The sequence below is a fragment of the Drosophila mojavensis genome, unplaced genomic scaffold, assembly GCF_018153725.1.
Source record: "Drosophila mojavensis isolate 15081-1352.22 unplaced genomic scaffold, ASM1815372v1 contig_81, whole genome shotgun sequence".
In the NCBI taxonomy this organism is placed as follows: Eukaryota; Metazoa; Arthropoda; class Insecta; order Diptera; family Drosophilidae; genus Drosophila; species Drosophila mojavensis.
The window spans coordinates 8,204,733-8,220,148 of NW_025318907.1; the positions used below are offsets into that span (position 1 = coordinate 8,204,733).

At 37.5% G+C, this 15,416-nt stretch overlaps 1 long non-coding RNA gene and 9 other non-coding genes across 16 annotated transcripts; 6 read left to right on the top strand and 4 right to left on the bottom strand.

The window, feature by feature from the left end:
• The first annotated feature begins 315 nt into the window (after positions 1 to 315).
• On the top strand, positions 316 to 9,800 carry LOC122757797. Of its 7 annotated transcripts, none has more exons than XR_006357958.1 (4): positions 316 to 499; positions 3,627 to 3,771; positions 7,499 to 7,683; positions 9,569 to 9,800. It is a non-coding gene; the product is annotated as an uncharacterized LOC122757797 (long non-coding RNA). The 7 variants fall into 7 exon arrangements; XR_006357955.1 differs by having other exon boundaries at positions 7,499 to 7,769; positions 9,569 to 9,796; XR_006357956.1 differs by lacking the exon at positions 9,569 to 9,800 and adding an exon at positions 7,875 to 7,966 and having other exon boundaries at positions 7,499 to 7,769.
• Trnai-aau lies at positions 3,840 to 3,913 on the top strand. The gene has a single exon. It is a non-coding gene; the product is annotated as a tRNA-Ile (tRNA).
• Positions 4,011 to 4,084, top strand: Trnai-aau. The gene has a single exon. It is a non-coding gene; the product is annotated as a tRNA-Ile (tRNA).
• Positions 4,203 to 4,276, top strand: Trnai-aau. Its single transcript has one exon. It is a non-coding gene; the product is annotated as a tRNA-Ile (tRNA).
• Positions 4,557 to 4,629, bottom strand: Trnak-cuu. Its single transcript has one exon. It is a non-coding gene; the product is annotated as a tRNA-Lys (tRNA).
• Positions 6,782 to 6,854, bottom strand: Trnak-cuu. Its single transcript has one exon. It is a non-coding gene; the product is annotated as a tRNA-Lys (tRNA).
• Trnak-cuu lies at positions 7,388 to 7,460 on the top strand. Its single transcript has one exon. It is a non-coding gene; the product is annotated as a tRNA-Lys (tRNA).
• Trnae-cuc lies at positions 8,293 to 8,364 on the top strand. Its single transcript has one exon. It is a non-coding gene; the product is annotated as a tRNA-Glu (tRNA).
• Positions 8,861 to 8,934, bottom strand: Trnan-guu. Its single transcript has one exon. It is a non-coding gene; the product is annotated as a tRNA-Asn (tRNA).
• On the bottom strand, positions 9,153 to 9,225 carry Trnar-acg. Its single transcript has one exon. It is a non-coding gene; the product is annotated as a tRNA-Arg (tRNA).
• Positions 9,801 to 15,416: the final 5,616 nt, after the last annotated feature.

Sequence of the window (15,416 nt, forward strand, 5' to 3'; positions counted from 1 at the left end):
TATTCTAATTTGTAAATAGCTATGGCTAGTTGTCTCTATCCTGTTGTCATCACAAAGACGTCAGAGCGTCTGCTGCAGCAGTAACAGAATCAGCCGTTGCTGTTGTCGTCTCAAGAGCAAACATACAATTCAGTCTCTTATTGGCACTCAATGTGTGCAGTTCAGTAGCAACGCAAGTAAATGATACGACATATTGGGCACAAAGCCGATGTACGTGCGCGCGACGTAAGCAAGTGCGAAACATAAATAAAATACAAATATCAATCTCTGAGCAACAAAATATTAATAAATCGGAAATATATACATACACAAATTGTTTATAACACAAAATAATAAAATAAAAAGGAAATGAAAGGAGTGCGTGTACATAGATAGTTTTATATATATTTTCATAGTATATCTGAATATTATTGTGAGTGTAAGTGCAATAACAAATCCTAATAATAGTTGATGCATATGCGAAAAATAAACGCAAACGTAACTGATTGCAGTTAGTGCGGTAAGTGCAGTTAATGCCTACCCCTCCTTACATACTGCTTCAACACCCACTGCTTCTGCTTCTGCTGTCTCTACTTCTTTTTCCGTTTCTACATGCTTTCTGGCGCTTCTTTATATTGCTTATTCTGTTTTTTTACATACGTTTTTTGTTTTCATCGTCTGCTTCTGCCTCAGTCAAGCTGCCAAGCAGCAGCAGCCTCAGCCGCAGCAGCAATGTTAAAGCCCAAAAACCATACCAAATGAAACGAAACGAATGGAAACGAAATCGTTGGAGCAAGAACAAGAACGAAAAACAGTGGGCAGGCATAGCGCGTAAAAGCGAAAAAACGTAAAGCAAAAAGCTCAAAGATTGGGGCTAGGGCTAAAGCAAAAGTCGCGACGTTCGACGTTGTTGTTCTTGCTGTTTGTTTAGCTGTCGTTTCTCCATTTACATGTGTGTATATGCATGTATGAATGCGCACGTGTGTGTGTCAGTGTGTGTGTAAGCAAGTGAGTGTGTGCGCCTCGTATTTGTGTGTGTTATGATATGTTTATTTGACAGTGTATGTGTATCTGTGGATCTCTGTGAGACGGTCACGCTGTTATGTGTTTTTATGTGTGTATGTGTGTTTGTAGGCCTCCACATGGGCAGCGAAAAGCGCCAAGCGACCTGCTGCCGCCGCTGCCATTGCTCTGTCGCTGCTTCTGCTCCTTTGCGATTTTGCTTCTCTCCTCTCTTTCTCTATCTTACTCTCTCTCTTTCCATTTGTCTCTCTCTCTCTGCTTGTCATTCTTTTATTCGGCATCTCCATAGTATGCTTCTCTGGCCGTCATTAACCCGTTTGGCGACTTGTTTTGCCTGCTGCTGCTGTTGCTGTTGTAGCCGCCGCACAATAAAACGCCGTAGCACATAAAAATAGTCTGTGGCAGAATTGTTGACTTCCCCTTTCGACAAACGAGCCGGCCCGCGGCGTCCGCGTGAACCTATCGAAATGTCTAGCATTGTATGTACACCCCAACATCCCAAGCGCTACAAGATTATTACAGTCGAAATTACAGACACACAGCTTACAAATTTCAGTTGTATCTGCAACAGAAGCCGAAGAAGAGCAGAAGGGCCCCTTAACAGAAAACTTCCTGTATACATATGTATGACCATGCAAATACATAGATTCAATTAACTATATTTTCGTGCTATAAGTAATTACTCAAAACTTTTATAAGAAAGTATTTTCTAATTTCTTTAAGTTATGCTGAATCCGAATCGAATAATATTTTTGTTTGAGGTCTAAGATAGAAAGTTTGTTGCACAAAATCGAGCTTAAATGTAAAATCAATACAATATATATTTTCTATTTCATCATAATGTTGATAATGTATTTATTTAGTTTTTATGTAAATAATGTTGAAGGTTAAAAAAATTTCAAGTATTTTTAAACAAAATTTTTGTCATTTTTTTTGTGACATGGTTTTTAACCAGAATATAACAGCAGCTAACATACATGTATGTCTGATCAGGATACCGTCAGAGTACCGTACATATAAAAATACATTAAAGTAGAAGAAAAGTGATTTAGATTTGTCTTAAAGTTGGAGTTTAAGAAATTTAATGTTATGTTGATCATCCAAATATTTAAAAGTTTGACAAATATTCAACTTTCACGACTTTTCATTTTGTATAGAATACAGAATAGTACAGAATTCAACATTTTAAAATATATCTTTGTACATGTTTTTATGCATATCCATATCCATATCCATATGTAATTCTTATGGCTGTAACCAGTTAAAAGTTATATAATTGCATTTACTATTGTCTTTTTCGTTTTTAATGATATACTTTACGTACCTTCCACATATACATACATGTAGGTAAGCAATACTTGTTTGAACCCTAATACCTAGGGACACTTCAAAAATTCTAGAGCTTATAAAATTATGTCAAGAATATTGTTATTTAAAAATTAAAAAGTGGATACGTTAGGCGATGTGGAAATATGTATCTATATGTTTATATATATATCTTTCGGGAATCGCAGGTGTTTTTTCTCATAAGACAACAGTGCAAATCAAATATAAATGTATATGGATAAAAATCGCTCATGCAGTTCTTAATAAACAGAGTCCTTTGTCTTCATGAATCTATGTATCTAAAAAGCTCGTATTCCATAGCCCCATTAACCTGCTCAATCAAAAACTTGTCTGAAGAATTAAATGCGTCGACCATTTTGGGCTGTGCAGCTTCGTTGAAAGCGAAAATAGCGCAACGGAGAGAAAAAAATTGTGGCTGCTGCCTGCTTCCTGCTGCTTGGGCTCGAAGTTTGCCTTGCGAATGTATTTTACAGATGCATATCTAAAATTGCCACATAGCATGTGCAGTAAGAACCAGAGACAAGTAACTAAATATAACGCACACACACACACAAACTTAAATAGATCAGATACATACTAATCTGTAAGTGTGTGTGTGTGTGTGCAAGGGGCTGTGTCTAGGTTCCCGCTTGCAATTTCGTTTTCATTGCAACTTCATGCCCCTGACATCGGGCCATGCCAGCCTGTCGGCTCTTCTTACACGTTGCCTCGTCGACCGTAGCTGCGCACACACACACACAGAAACACACACATGCATAAACTGCTTTACACTGCTTTATTTTCGCGCCGTCTGCTAGTTTCTACGCTCATTCTTCTAAAACTGCAAGCTGCAGCGACGCGTCGCTTCATCGGCCTATTGAAGCTCTCTGGTTCGGTCGCTGCCGCAACTGCAGTCACAGTCAACGTGTGCGTCACTCTGCTAGTGCAGTCGGCCATGCAACTGCCAGCCTGTCTGTGTTCGTCCGTCTCTTTTTCTCCCTTGCCGCTGTATTTAGTGGGTGCGAGAGAATAAGCGCTCACGCTGCTTGCCCTAACCTACACCACAGAAAATTTATTGCGTCGGCTCTACTTCCACACACACTTCACTTGATTTCATATGTATGTGTGCTTGTATGTATCTCTACGAGGCATATGTATATTTTTCAGTATGCTTCTTAAAATTTGTCTGTTTTTACTTTTATTTCTTCATTAGTTTTCGTTGAATTTCATTGAGGCAAATTTTGATGTTTGCATTTCTTGGCTTTGGTTAATAATAATGTGTGACTCTTTCATTCCAGACTTAAAATCAATCGATGCGGTCAATTAATTAATTAATTAACGATTTTCAGATAATCTGACGAGAAAGTGTACAATAAATGAAATCGTAATATTTCTGTTGGTCTGTGTTCAATTTGGCAACTTAAGCTATTTATAGATCATTTGGTAAGTAAATATATATATTTGTTATCGCTATTTAGCTTAGTCATTCTTGGTTTAAGGGTTTGACCGTGGGCCCATTAGCTCAGCTGGTTAGAGCGTCGTGCTAATAACGCGAAGGCCGCGGGTTCGATCCCCCCATGGGCCAGTATCAACACTTTTTAATTTTTTTTTAAAGGCTTATTTTTACCGAAACCTAAGAATTTCCATTTATGAAATATCCGGAAACAAAATGGCGTCAATATGGCCCATTAGCTCAGCTGGTTAGAGCGTCGTGCTAATAACGCGAAGGTCGCGGGTTCGATCCCCTCATGGGCCAGATTACTTTTTTTATATAGATCCTTTTATACTATATATTAATATATTGATATATATTCAGTTTTAGTTATTCGCTGATTGACTTAACATAAATAGGACTCGAAACAATTTATTAGTGTGGCCCATTAGCTCAGCTGGTTAGAGCGTCGTGCTAATAACGCGAAGGTCGCGGGTTCGATCCCCCCATGGGCCAAGAGTTCTTAGTTTTGTTTTTTAAATTAACTCTTACCTACCTTTTTTGATAAACAAACAACTACATAAAAATTGTAGTTAATAAAATAAACTCCTTTAGCTTGAATTGTATACTAAGGTATACTGAGGTATACAGTTAAAGTTAAACGAGTTTATTTTAATAGTTAAAATTTGTATGTAGTTTATTGTATAAAAAAAAAGAAACATTACTGAAAATCTATTTTCCGATTCTTGTTATTTTATAAATAATGCTGTTAGATAGATAGAAAAATATTACAATTCGCCCAACGTGGGGCTCGAACCCACGACCCTGAGATTAAGAGTCTCATGCTCTACCGACTGAGCTAGCCGGGCATGTTGAATCTCGTTATCTTACACCTCATGTCCCTGTAGATTCGGAGTTCTATAGACGGGACAATGCTACATTTAAAAGCACAGATTGTAGTGTCGATTATTTGCTGTATTCTTCCTTATCCGCCTACTCCAGGTACTGAGCTTTGGTTTTGTAATTATTTTTGAAAGCGTTTTTATTGTGGTGGTACTGCTTCCTAATGGAAATTATGTATAACTCTAAGTACCTACCTCAATGCAATATATAAAGCAAGCGAACAAAAAGTTATAACTAAATAAAAAGGGGATATCTGCATAGAGCGACAGTCACCACCTTGTCGGCAATGTAATTTGCTATTAAATATTAAAACGAATGAATGCGCAAAAGGATACAATAGAAATACGAAACGAGTGCAGAAGCAGACAAACAGGCATTGCAAGTAGGATGAGGACTGAGACGTAAGCAGATAGACAGCATGCTGTTAATCAGCCTGGCAGACGACTTTTCGGTTGCGCTACTTTCTAACCAAATAAAGGTTGTAATTGTCAAATCATGTGTAAATATTTTCGAGGAAGAGTAATTGCTTTACTCTTAAAAGTGATAAATTAATACTTATAGATATTTTATAACTATCAGAAGTATTTTTTCGACAATTTTGTGATAGAGCTACGATTATACAGAATATATATATACATATATAAAATCGAAAAGGATAAATACATTTGGGGGAAAAGTGCTCTTTTGATTAAGGAACTGGCAATATAAGCTACTTACTTATATTGCAGATATGTATATAGAAATAAACAAGTAACCGACTGCGGAATACTCACTCACATCCCATCAGCAATTTAGTAGCTAAGTTTACCACAAATATTGTAGAAAATTCAGTTTTTTCCGTTTTGCCACGATCGTACTGAGCGTAGACACCTTTATTTTTCAATGTGCCACGCCCCTAAAGAGGCGTAAAAGTTATTTTTAGGTCATCGATAGAGGAGGTTACTAGTAACTTAACTATCCAAATTTGAAGCTTCTAACTCTTAAACTGTAGGAGATCTAATCTCCTTTGGGTGGAGATAGCTCGTTGGACTTGGGTGGTCAACCAGCGTATATATACCAAATTTCAGGTTAATTAAAAAATCATCATCATATATCTTCTTCCTCAATGGGCGTAGATATTCCGCTATAACGGTTTTCGACGCGCATCATTGTTAAGTTCAGCGTTCTTGCTGTTCAACTAATATGTTTTCTGGTATATCGGAAAAGGAATTTTTCGATTCGATTTCAACACGAGTATGTGTTCCAAAATTCAAGTCTCTAGCTTCAATAACGCCGAAATAAACTGCGTTCATACGAACAGACGGACAGTCGGACAAACAGACAGTCGGACAGACGGACGGACAGCAAGACGGACATTGCACAAAACCAATATACTAATTCACTTTCGTGAATGAGTGTAACAAGTGAAAAGGCTCTAGTGGATACTGCTCGATTACGAGATCCCCTGAACCCTTTGAGCACCAGCTATTTCAATAATTTTTCGCGTCTTTCTGCTTACACAAGAAACACACGCACACACATACACGCACAGGCACCCACGCATAAATATGCATGGGCTGCAGTGTGCGCTTACTAGGAGAACTTAATTGTTTAATAACTTTTCTTGTGGATTGACTATCTTCATTAAACTTTTAGATCATGGTTATAATATTGCATGCATTTGCTAAAGCACAAGTCTCTAGTATTTGAAATGCGCTTTTTACAAGTTTAAAGGTGAGGGGGAAGATACAAATATTTAAAATAAATATTTAAAATATTTTATCGTTAAAAAATAACGAGGTGAGTTATCGATATTTGGTGAGAAACTCGATATCCACGCTGTATATACGGACATTTAAAAAATTAAAATTAAAAATTAAAGTCTATAGCTCTTGTATCTTCTGAAATCGACTCGATCATACATACGGACAAACGGACGGACACACATACTGACGGACTAAATCAACTCAGCTCGTCGCCCTGATCAAGAATATATATACTTTATGGGGTCCCCCACGTCTCTTTCTGCCTATTACATACATTTAACAAAACCATTATATCCTGATTTCCCATTTTCAATGGGTTCAGGGTATAAAAAGAAGGAGAATATAATATTAAGAAAGTAAAAATATCGTTTATCGCCCAACGTGGGGCTCGAACCCACGACCCTGAGATTAAGAGTCTCATGCTCTACCGACTGAGCTAGCCGGGCACTTGCAGCCATTCCGAAAATAGCAAATTTTGGAATTAATTGATACTCTATATATGGGTATGCATATGTATATTTATTTATATACATATATATATTATTTACAAATATAAAATTCAACGAAATCTTAAATTTTCGTTGGACACCTAATGTAAGTTTGTGAGTGGACAAAGCCAATTTAATCTTGAATAACATATTCATGCATTAGTTACGTTCAAATTAAATGTGATTTACCTAAGAGTTACACCTGTACTCACAAAGCATCGAGTAATAAAATTAAATAAACCCGATGTAGATGTTTGTACATAATTTCTGATAAATATATGTACATATGTGGGTGTTATAAATACTATAAAACATCGAGCGTACAACATTAAGCTAATACAGACTGATGCAAATATTTTCCAATAACCGTATTTTAAGAAATTAAATGAAAATATTTGTATATATTTTTAAGGACACTTTAAGGTAAAGTAAATAATATATTAAATTTGTGTAAAACTGAGCTAAAATGAATATCGCGACATCTTTACGTGGCCCGGCTAGCTCAGTCGGTAGAGCATGAGACTCTTAATCTCAGGGTCGTGGGTTCGAGCCCCACGTTGGGCGACTTTATTTTCCTCTATTTAATTTGTTTAACCTTGTAGGCAGATTCTTGCGTCTACAACGGGACAGCATTGTTCAGTGAAAACAAAGCTGATGTCACTTATAAAAGAAAACCCACGATTGCAGAAAAAATTGATGGGAATATGAATATTGGAATAAAATGCGAGGAATCAATAGCGAACGATTGATTGGCGGTGCGAAGAGACGCCGCGCACAAAAAACAAATGTAAATAAAAGCACGTTTGGAAAATGTATAAATTTGAATGCATAACACGCGGCACTAAGCTCAAATACACAACAACAGCAGCAATAGTAAGTAGTAGCCACACAACAGCAACAAAAATACGAAAAGCAAACAAAAATGTATGAAATAACTTTTTTTTTTTTTTTTGTGCCATGCCAATAATATGAAACGAGGCGAATGACTGAACTTAACCTTAAAATAAGATGCACACATACATAGGCTGACATACCAAATATAATATATGCATATAGTCATTGATTTCCTATATGGACTTGGATTTTTTATTGTTGTTTAGACATCGCAAATTGCGGTTAATGCACTGCAAATTAAAAACTAAACGAATTCAACAAATAAAATAAAAAGCAAACATTGCTATATTTATAGTTAAATGCAAAAATGATTTTGAAAATGAAAATAAAGCATGGCATGTATATAAATATAAAATTCCTAAGCAAACAATACTATTAGCTCAATTTTAGCATCGAATCAAAGTCTCTCTAATAATTTTTCAGATTATATTGCTCTTAGCACCTGTTGTCTATTTATATAACTCTGGCACTCAAATATTAATTTGTTCAATGTGATACCATCTCCCATATTGTCTAGTGGTTAGGATATCCGGCTCTCACCCGGAAGGCCCGGGTTCAATTCCCGGTATGGGAAGGATTTCGTACCTAGAGTTTTTTGTTTGATTATTTTATATTTTTAATTTACTTACTCGTTAATTTTTAAAATACGTTTATCTTAACCTGTTTTAGATTTATATATTTAATTTACTAATTTTCATTCAATCAGTTCACAACTCCTGTGTGCTCATTTGATATCACTCATCTCATTTTTTGTCGCTCCCGTTGTATATTTAGTTTCTGTTCTTCCTACTTATTTGCGACGACTTTATCCTCTAGGGTCTTGTTGACACGTGTTATTCAGACGATTAATCGACAAGTCTGGCACCATATCTGTAGATACTTTTACTACATAAGTGTACTCAATCTGAGCCAGAGCTAAAATGAAAAGATAAAAAACTGGCTCAACAACTTGTGTAGTTTGCAAACGGGCAGTCTCACGAGTTTCATAAGGGTGACCTTGAGAAGTTTGTTACACCGTGTGATCGGGCTTAGCTTTGTAGTGAATAAAAATAAAATGCCAAAATAGTAATCGCCCCCGGGTGGACTCGAACCACCAACCTTTCGGTTAACAGCCGAACGCGCTAACCGATTGCGCCACGGAGGCCATTGAACACAGTTTAAAAATATAGTTAACAAAAAATTACTTTTGAAAGAAGTTTAAAACTGATAAGAATTGTAAAAATACTTTCGTAATAATATTTTCCATTATTCTTTAGAAATAAAATAAAAATATTAAATTTATAGATATATGCTTATTCACATTCAGATATATGATATATTACTAGCTGTAAACCAGTTAGTAAAAAAACATCAGGTGTGTTGCGATTCTGCCAGGAGTCGAACCTGGAATCTTCTGATCCGTAGTCAGACGCGTTATCCATTGCGCCACAGGACCAATGAATCGGCCCAAATTTTCTGTTTTACTTAATAATTTATGCAAGCTCGGCAATTTTAGCAAGCTGATAATGTCATCAACAAAGCGCCACAAAAGCTTTATCTTTCCTGCCAATAATATAAGCGAAAAACTATTTGAAGTATTTAATCTGGATTAGTGTCAGGCTAGAATTGTAAAATATTTGAAAAACTAAAAAAGTTGATTCTTGATTATTATACTTTTTATGTGTGAGATACATATCAGTTCACACGATATTACAACATGAACATATTTCTTTTATCTATATATTAACTTTGTTAACCTTGAGTATTATAGCAAACATTCATTGTTTTCTTTTTTTCAGCATGGGGAAAGTGTCCAGTTCAATTTGTACGCGGTGAGCAGAATAAAATATGATATAAAATTGAACGTTCTACAGGTCACGATCAACATTATCAATGCATATTCTCGGTAATATGTATCACAGTCTCTAAAAGTGTGTGGGACTTTTTAACTAACAAAAAACAGGGTTTTAATTACAAGTTGCGTGCTACAGTTGCTTATTCACTGCATTTGCCAATCTCCCCAGAACCAAGCATAGGGCCTTTTAGAATATAACTACTTTTGTTCAACTGGAAAGCACATCATTTGGTAACATGCTAACAGACCGTTCCCATAAAAATAGAGAGAGAGAGACAGAGGGAGGAACGAGAGAGAGACAGAGGGAGGAACCAGAGAGAAAAAAAGACAGTTTGCGAACTTAGTTCTCTCTAGTTTGTATGTGTTTTCAACAAAAACTTTTTAGATGCACAAGTGAAAATTTATTATCGATTTTATACTTGCATCATTTTCAATTCAACGCGAAGCGTCGAGAGGCGCGTCTTTTCCAGGAAGAAGACTTTTCCTTGTGGGCCGCTTTATTATTTTAATCTCGACTCTCTTAACTGACTATGGTTCGGTGTCTATTTTTACAATCATTCTCGGACATTTTGTGCAATGTCTGTGTTGCTGTTCGTCCATCTGTCTATAAAGTGGTTCATATAAAACCTTATATATCTGGATCCCTAATGATGCCTGAGACCTGATGTCTATCTATCTATCTTCGTTTCTATTTTTTACATACATTTCTTTATTTCAGTTAACTAAAAAAAAAGAGTTTGAATTTGGGACGCGTGAATAAAAGATATTGTTCTACATATTTGAGTAAACATTTTCGTTTAGATCATTTCGAAGTACTGAATATAAAATATAGAGTCTGTGTCGCTATAGTTTTCCATTTGATATTCATCGTATCAACTCATTAAACGTGGTTTGGGTCAAGGATGTGGCAGCAAAAAGAGGGTAAAGCGGTAAAGGACGATGCACATTTCAGCGACACTTGACTTGAAAAACTTTGAACTTCTGAATGGGCATGTTGAACTTAATTCAGCCTTATCCTAATGGTCTATGGGTGTTTCCCAACCAATCTGCCTTCCCTATGTAAGGGCTCACTTCTTGTATGCATAAAACATAGACAACTGTCTGAACTGAACGAAATGGCCATAAACCGGCGAACTGTTGAAACCCAATATTTAGAAGAATACCATTTCTATGAGGAACAATTAAAAAAAAAAAATTTACCCGGATAGTTGCTATCCGGATATTTATTTATTACTAAACGTATGTACAGTTTCTTTGTCAATGGTCCCAATATTTCAGTAATGATTCTAGTCAAGATTATATTTTAATATTCTGAAATCTTCTTCTGGTTGACACTTTGACTGTTCCTTAACTTGGCTTTGGCCAACCGTTCATTTTATTCATTTATTCAACTATTTATACCCTGAACCCATTGAAAATGGGAAATCAGGGTATAATGGTTTTGTGAAAAAGTATGTAACGGGCAGAAGGAGGCGTGGCAGACCCCACAAAGTATATATATTCTTGATCAGGGACGAGCTGAGTCGATATAGCCCTGTCTGTCTGTCCGTCCGTATGAGTGCGTCGATCTCAGAAGTTATAAGAGCTAGAGAGCTGAAATTCGGCATGCATACTCGTGTGTGCCATACGCATTACGAGTTTGCTTTATTTTTTCGATAAATCGAAAAATTGATATTGTTTTTTTAGCCCAATTTGAACACTTTTAGACCTGGAGTCTTCAAATTTGCGTTGTATATTAAGTTAATCGATACAAAGATTTTTTTACAGATTTTGGATACCACGCCTCCTCCCCCAATTTGTAAAAAATGCATTTTAGGTACTAGAGACTTGTGCTTTGGATTGTAGACACATATTCACCACATGATTACGCTCTGAAAGTTTCAGATCGTATGTCTACAAAAGAAATTATTCAACAAATAAATCCTCATAATATTGCCCACACTGCAGCGCAGCCCAAGCGCAGTCGCTGCTTACTGCGCAGTTAGCAGAGCGCAGGCTTATGCGTACGTGTGGATGCATGTGTATGTATGAGTGCATAAAAGTGCAGAATGAATAGAATATCAGCTTAGAGGGTTCAGGGTATCTCCTAGTCGAGCAGTTTCGACTGGAGCCTTCTTACTTGTTTTTCAATCTTTTTCTTGTTCGCGTAAATTTCTTTCTCTTCCCCCGTCCATCCCTTTCCTTCATTTAATGTTTTTATTCATTTTGCCAACGATAATACGAATAAATATAAATAATAAAATTTTGACCTACCTGTGTCATTTACACAGGTGTAAATGGCATGCATGACATTCCACATACCATGCTGGTCCTCAAACATTCCCCTCCTCATGCAACTGCCACTCGTCGTCACATGATGCATCCGCTGACACAGCAAAAACCCGCCTTCACTGCCGCCTTCCCGTTCTCTCATACTTCCGCTTGTACAACGCCCTAAAACAAAAAACAACAAGAAATCAAAAGCAAAAAGAACTAAAGCGAGAGTGAATGCAAGTTTGCTTTTGCCTGCTGGCTCTGCCTCTGCCTCCGTCTCCGCCTCGGCCCCCGCTTCTGTTGCCTGAGCCAAAAATAAACATGCAACGTTAAATAGGCCGTCCGAAACTACTCGCTAGCTGTATTTGTATTTGCGTTTGTGGTCGTAGTTTTAGTTGCAATTGATTGCGCTCTCAGCCTCTCTCGCTCTCTTCGTTGCTGTACGTCATGCACTAGCCAGCTAGTCGGTGCTCTCTCACGCTCATATTCTTCAACAGACTGCTTTTTGGGCATAGCAGCTCTATGCCTAAGTGTGTGTGCGCGGTTGCGTTAGCATGTGTGTGTGTGTTTGGCGCTTGCAGCACTATTACAAATTTCTATTTTTTTTCTGTCATGCTTGAGTGTCTCGACGTGCTTTTGCTCTCGCTCTCCTATTTTCGCTCTGCTCACCAATACGGTGCGCCGCGTGCCCATTGTAAAATGCTGTAAGTTGCATCGCAATATGTGTGTGGTAGTGGTAGTGTGTGTTTCGAGTGTAAAATTATTCATTTTTTCTAAGGTTCAGTCGCAGAGTTGAAGGTCACTTGATGTTTTATGTCATTCAACTTGCCGTTGTCGTCGTCGTCGCTGTTTTCGTTGCTGATGCAGGTTGTTGTTGGTATTATTGCTGCTGTTTTCGCTGCTTTTACATTTTCCTTATTGCTGCGCTTCGCACTTTCTATAATACTTCGCCCCCGAAAGGAAAAAGTATATTGAGCTTGTGCAATGTCCGTGTTGCAGTCCTTCCGATTGATTGTTAAAACTTTAGTATGATAAATTTTTCGCTTTTTACCACATCTTTTTATTTTATCTTCGGTTGACAGCCCAATATATTATATCATATTTTTTCGATAACTCATCCGATTTTTGTTTCAAGAATAATCGATAAAGGGATTTCGTTGTTTCAGCCTAATTTGAACACTTTTAACAACATCATCGCCAACAACAGCGAGGTCTGCTTCTACAGCACTGATAGAATGATCTGGAGCAAGGGCAATTGTTTTCCAAAAGTCATGCAGGCTGAGAATTAAATCTGTTTAATGTTTGGGATGTTAACGTGTACAGTTTCATGGGCTTTGATATTGTTTTATATTGCGTTTATCCAACACTAAAAACTCCCATGACTGCTTGATTTTCACAATTCACCTGCAGTTTTTACAAAAGATTTGAGCGACTTGAAACAAGCAAGACTCTTTGAAAAGTCATTCGCCAGAGTAGCGCCAATGCAACGATATTTGCGCCAGTATCTAGTAAGCCTGATTCTTGAAAATTCAAAAGATACTTTCGCATAACTGCGCATATCTTTTTGATTGCTAAGATATGTTTGAGATTACTAATCTACGACTACTTTTTATTTCATTATAATAGTTTCTCAACCTTGCACTACGCTTACTCGTAACCGAATTTGGTTCATTAAAAATTCTTCTTCGTATTTCAAGATATTTAGATAGCTTGTCCTTGTAATGGGAGAAAACGGAGATTGCCACCCATCAATACTTCATTTGAAGATTGTAATGATGACGCGGATTGTTGCTGATTAAGTTCTATTAATTCGGGGGCATCCGATTTTTGGGGGATGTCCCCCTTCGGCGGGTTTTTTCTGCCAACTTCCACATGGATACAAATTTTTAATATTGTGGCTTGGGCACCTGTGGTGCCACACAATCCATAACAAAAGACTCAATGATCCCCTCAGGGTGCAATTTTCCCAGACAGGTACCTTCATTTCACATTCCAGCATGTCAAGTTGGAATGGGCTTTTTAAATGGCTGTACTTCTCAAACTCCCCTGCTGAATCTGGTTCTTCTTCCACCTCACCCCCTGAGTAACACTTCAGTATTCTCAGATTTCATTAATTTTGACGACGAAACGCAACAGTTTTTAAACGAGAGAAATTCCTGTCGGACAGACTTATGGGCAGTCAGTTTGTGTTAATTTTCTCGCTCATTTGTACTCAAATCCTACGCAAATGGCCACCTGAACTGGGATGTTGTTGATTGGTACAGTAATCTCTGTGCCGCATCTCAGTATAAACAGGTTATTTTGCAGGGTGAATTTCTAATAAAATTTCTTCGCCTAGTTTGAGTACAAATTTATCAATTAATGCAGCCAATGAATCGTGAAAAGCGACAAAAGATTCACCGACCTTGTTTTCAAAAAATAACCAACTTCTTTACTCATAAATTCTGAGTTGATAATCTTTTATATTGCTGTCGAAGTGCCGTACAAAAATCATTCCATAAAAATTTACCTACCTGTTTATGGTGCCTCCAGAAATCCACCCCTAGCTTCCCAGAGAAAAAGAATGTGCAAATGTTTGCAAAGCTCCCATAAAATAACTAATGAGAGTTTCTGTCAGTAAGTGACTTCCACACGATAAAATAAATTCTTCCACTCTGAGTCCTTGAATGACCATCGAAATGGAAATTCCGCTGCCCAATGTCCAGCTGTTCTTCTGCTTGGACCACAGACGGGCGGAGAGCCTCCTGGCGAGTATGCCATAGGAGTCAGGAATAGACAGCAGCTGCTCGCTTGAGCTGGGCCGTGAATCAGGGCAGAGCGACATCACACAAGTGACTGACAACGCGATCATTTTGCTGAATTATATTATAATCAACGCCTGCCGATTCTTGACTAGTATGGCCGGCTCGATTGGGTCGGCCTCGTCGGCGGGTACTAATGCCTCATAGGAGGAGGAACTACGTTTCGGTCAGAAGGTATGGCTTCCATCTAAACCGGATATAATTACCTCACTGCCTTCGAGCGGTCGCTCTTGGGGATGCTCTAGAGACTCAGGCGGAACTTCCACCTAATGCTGCGGCTCAATTACGCGTTACCATACGTGAACTACCTGGAGATTGCTGATGTTGAAAGCTGGTTTCGGGTCGGGTGAACAGTTACCAATAACCAGCTTAAGTGACCTTGGGTCCAATGTGGATTGTCTTCAGGACATTCTTGCTTATTTTCCAACCACTGTTCTAAGACATAACTTGTGAAAATGTGGTACTACAAGAGGTACAAGGAGATTGCTTTCGATTATTGCTCATCCCTTGGCTACAAAGACTACACAAACTAACAGAAATTTTCTCTACTGTGCGCATATCTTGAGGACTTCTTGAAATAGGCATTTTGTATCTAAATATTTTTTGATTTGCCAATGATATGTAACGAAGTTTGGGTTGATATAATGGGGAGAGGTAGCTAGGTTTTGTGCTGTTGTGTGCTGTTCTTGCTATATTATACAATTAGGGAAATAATCGTTTTTGGGCTATTGCTACTAA